Source organism: Pipistrellus hanaki (assembly GCF_964339955.1).
Source record: "Pipistrellus hanaki genome assembly, chromosome: 2".
Lineage (NCBI taxonomy): Eukaryota > Metazoa > Chordata > Mammalia > Chiroptera > Vespertilionidae > Pipistrellus > Pipistrellus hanaki.
The window spans coordinates 24,529,868-24,534,798 of NC_140504.1; the positions used below are offsets into that span (position 1 = coordinate 24,529,868).

Here is a 4,931-nt window from a genome sequence, read left to right on the forward strand (position 1 = left end):
TCTTTGATTTCTATAAACTATGAATTAGCATAAAAACATAAAAGTATTTATACTATTTTTTCTCTTTTCAAAGTTTTATTTTCTTTATTTGGATGTTTCTTTACAACTGTTTTATTTCATTGTGTGAGATTTGAACTCTCACTGGAAAGTAGTTACATATTTGTAAGCTGAGATTTGAAAAACATTTGTAGGAACTAACTATTAAAAGCTAGTAAATCATAAAAAGCAATGATAAATAAAAGTTATCTCCTGTGTCTCATTATGAATCTTCTTAAGATTAAAGAATTTACCAAATCCATGAAAATATAAAGCAAAAGTAGAGAGATATAAATAAGTAATCCAAAATTAAAGTCAACATTTTAATTATCTGGTCTCATTAAAACACTAATTTAACTATCAAAATTATCTTATAACTATTTACCATTTCATTCAGTAAAAATTACAGTTTCCATTACTATTCTGGTTTAAACTAGTATGGAATTTAAGAGCAAAGTATTCAATATGAGAAACCTTGGAAAATTCCAGCTGTATTACATATACCTGAGAAACCATGGGCAAATGTGTTAATTTCTTTAAGCTTAAGTCTATCTCTAAGGTGGAAAGAAAAATACCTACCCAAGAGTTCATTGTGAGAATTACATGAGATAACATTGTCTATTGTCATTATTGCAGCTTTACTGTCATGATGAGTACAATTTGACTCTAAAAAGGTTAGTATCTGAGTTCTGCACACAATCTCCCACTATCTTTTGAAAGGAATGTGTATATATATTTAAAGGTGGTCACATAGAGGAGAGTAACTAGCTTTTTAAGTTTAAAGAGAAACAGTATGAGAAGTGTGTGCTTGGATTACTGTGAGACTCAGGGGAGATATAAAGGAGAACTTCCAGTATATAAAGAGCAGTGATATGAAAATATGATTAGACTCCTTCTAGAATGGTCTCAGTGGGCAGAACTAAGACCATTTAATAAAAATCATGAGTGATTTACTCTCTATTCACAGAGCACAAAATTATATATGTGGAGAATGTCATTAAATCCATCCAAATCTAATAGTACCAGGATGTGAATGTAGCAAAGTCACAGAATATAAGGTCATATACAAAGTCAATCATGTTCCTATATCACAATTAGAAACTAAAATAAATACCTAGAGATATAATTGGATAGATAATTTATGATAGAATTAAAATGAGTATTTGAATATAAATTTAACAAAATATGTATAGAACCTAAAATTCTGAAAACAACTAAATGTTGATTAAAAAAATCAAAAATCTAAATAAATGGATAGACTATATTCCTTGGTTACAAAATTAATATTATACTGCTTTGGGTGCCTTACAATTAAACATATACAGTATATTTAATATAATCCCAATAAAAATCCCAGCAGGTTATCTATAGTTAAGTTGATTATAAATTTTCTACATATATGTTTATAGCAACTTTATTTATAATTTTTCCCAACTGGAAACAATGCAGGTGCCCATCAACACCAGGCATATGCATACAATGGCATATTATTCAGCAGTGAAAAGTGTGACATCATGAATATTCATGAAAACCTAGATCAATCTTAAAATTCAGGTTAGTTTTTATGTTATCCCTTTAATTCGTTTTTTCTGGTTGGTTCAAAATAAGCAATTAATTAGCCGTTTACCCATTTTTCCCCTTTTCTTTTAAAGATAAAGGCAAACTTTTTTTCCAGCTTCCCAGATCACTGAAATGAAACTTAATCTCTGTCAAGTTTTAGTCATCTTTTAGATTTTCTTTTATGTGTATGTAATTTATGTCTTCTCTACTTAAAAAGGTTTATGTAAATTGAAATTACATATCTTCTCTTTCATATCTGCATTTACCTCTGGTTCTATGAACTGTTCTTTGGCTTTACCAGTTTCTTTTGTTCCCTTTATTCCATGCTTCCTCCCACCTTAGTTCTCATCCCATTCATTAACCTCAGCCAATAGGGAGCAAAAACATGGATAGACCTTGAGAATATCATGTTAAGACAATGTCAGAAAAAAAAAAATAAGGACCATATGATTTCACTTATATGTGGGATATAAAACTGAAAGCGAGAAATGAATAACTAAGAAAAACAAACAAAAACTCATAGATACAGATAACAGTATAGCAATTAGCAGAGGGAAGGGGGGGTGGGAGGATAATAGAATAAAATGTAAAGAACATCAAATATATGGTACAGAAGAAGATCTGACTTTGGGTGGTGAGCACACAGATACAAATGATGTATCATGAAATTATATACTTGAAAACTATATAATCTTATTAACCAGCATCACCTCAATAAAATTTAATAAACAAAAGGAAAAAGATTACCTCAAAATGTCCCAATATTTATTTTAATACTGGAGGCCCAGTGCATGAAAATTCATGCACTGGAGGAGGCATCCTTCAGCCTGGCCCACCCCCTCTCACAGTCTAGGTGCCCTCAGGGACAGGAGGCAACCTGATGATCAGGAGAAGGTGACACCCCCATCACACCTCTGCTGCTGCTACTGCCAGCCCTAGTTACCTGAGCCTCAGGTGGCCATGGGCAGCTGGGCAGCCACCATCTGAGGCTTGCCTGCACCTCAGGCTGTCCCTGACCGGCTGTGGGGCTGAGGAGGCATCCAGTCACACCACGCACCTGCCCCCCCTGGAGGGGCTGAAAGGACTGGGGGACTCTGGTGGGGCTGAGGGTACTGGGCTCCAACATCTTGTGGCTATGGGCACCGCCATATTTTTGTGATGGTGTGACAGTGAATTTGCATGTTCCATCTTTATTAGATAGGATTTACTTATATCAAATTCATTCCATGGAACAAATTTTTAGGAGGAAAATAGAGGCCACAAGCTCATTTAGCTCAAGTTTTCCAAGATAATGCAGAACCAGTGAACTAAGAAACTATCTCCATGTTCCCACGTATCCTACTCACTATATTTTGAGTTTCTTTTTTCTACAATAATAAAAATTGTTTTTACTTAGAACCATTCAGAATGTAAACAAAACAGCTGCAACTTTTCTTTATTTCTTTTTTCTTTTTTCTTTTGCAATTAGTGTGATCTTCAGTTAACAATTATTTTCTATAAGCTGTATCGGAGACCATTGAAAATGGGGGGGAAAAAAGAAAACACCATAAAACCTTCTTCCCATATATTGTATAACTAATTTGTGCTATACATCAACAAGAAACTGATTTAAATTTTCATGCCAGTTAACAACCTCCATAAGGCTAGTGGCTATTGAAAATTCCACCAGGACAGGGCTATCTAAAGACATATTCCATAGTGTGTCATCTGTACAAAAAATCAGAACACTGTACAGTTTAAAAATAAAGGTAACACAGCTTTACATTTAAATATTTGTCTTTAAAAGGAGTGAGTGGTTTACAGGGGGCAGAGGTTAACACTTTATAGATAAGAAAAAATATTGCACTAGAACCAACTTATTCATCTTCATCTTCCTCATCATCATTATTCTCTTCATTTTCCACATCTTTCTCCTCTTCCTTCTATTTCTTGCTTTTTTCAGCCTTGGCAACTCCATTTTTTGCTACATTAGGCTTTCCTTTAGCTTGGTAAGCAGCAACATGCTCTCTGTTCTTCTCCTTCAGCTTAGCCTTCTTTTCATCTGTCATCTACAGCAGTGTGACTCCACATCTGTCCCAGCTTCTTGGAAACATCACCAATGGATAGGCTGGATGCTCTCCATTGATTTTTGGGTGGTACTCAGAACAGAACCAGAAAGATGCCAAATAAGGCCTCTCGGTGAATTGGGATTCTTCAATTTTTCATTAGTTTCTGTTTGAGCAGGGATACCTCGTCTGCCTTTGCCCTGTCTTCCGATTTTCCTTTCTATTTAGCAGACATGGTCTTCCACCTCTCTGAGCACTTCTTAGAACACTCTGAAAAGTGGACGGAAGCAACTGGGTGCTTCTTTTTGTGCTCAAAGAAAACATATGATGATACTTTGCTTCTTGGCTTCTTAGGATCTGCTTTGCCCATGTTTAATTACTTCTCCTCAGCAAATAGTCACCCAGTAACTGTTCTGCTCACACCTGTCCCAGCACTGTGTCTGTGGAGCTCAATGTACTGCAATGTATTTTGAGATTTTTATGGCCACTCTAGCCTGTAAATATGTTGTTAATGCCAACTTTGCACCAAAGAGGATAAAGAGATGAATTATACCCCCACTTCTACAATCGCTGACTCATAAAGTATAAATGACCTTGCATTGGGTACAAAAGTCTTAAGTTATTAACCTTATCATGACACAATAGAAAAATTTTCCAAGAAAATGAGAACACAGGCTATAGTGATACAATTTTATGTTATTAGCAAACTTCCCTATTTTTAGAATATACAGAGAAGTTTACAATGATACTATTGTAATTATTTCCCCAGAATGTTGGACATGCTATAGCTACAATGTAAAGTCAGACTAGCCCAGCTGGCATGGTTGAGCATTGACCTATGAACCAAAAGGTCATCAGTTCTATTCTGGTCAGGGCACATGCACAGTGTGTGGGCTAGATCCCTAGTGGGTGTGATGTAGGGGGCATATGATCCATTATTCTCTCTCATCATTGATGTTTCTAGCTCTCTCCCTCTCTCTTCCTCTGTGAAATCAATAAAAATACATTTAAAAAAATAAAGTTAGACTATATCAAAACAGATAAATTGTATAAATTTGCAAAAGTGACACTGACTCTCTAAATTGACCGCTTGATAAGAATTAATGTCAATGACTTTGGTTACACTCCTCTAAGTGAAACTCTATTGCATGTCCTGAATGGTCAGCTGAACAGACGGTATATTGAACAACTTCATGAAAAAGTAAACAAGCCTCAAAAGAACATACCTGAATTTCACCCTCCTGTGCATTTGTTTTTCTCTGGTCTCAAAAGTGAAAAATAGATAAGTTT

General features: G+C 35.0%; 1 pseudogene across 1 annotated transcript; it reads right to left on the minus strand.

Moving 5' to 3' along the window:
• Window positions 1-3,452: 3,452 nt before the first annotated feature.
• LOC311617504 (high mobility group protein B1-like) lies at window positions 3,453-4,011 on the minus strand (annotated as a pseudogene). Its single transcript has one exon. The product of its transcript is annotated as a high mobility group protein B1-like (transcript).
• Window positions 4,012-4,931: the final 920 nt, after the last annotated feature.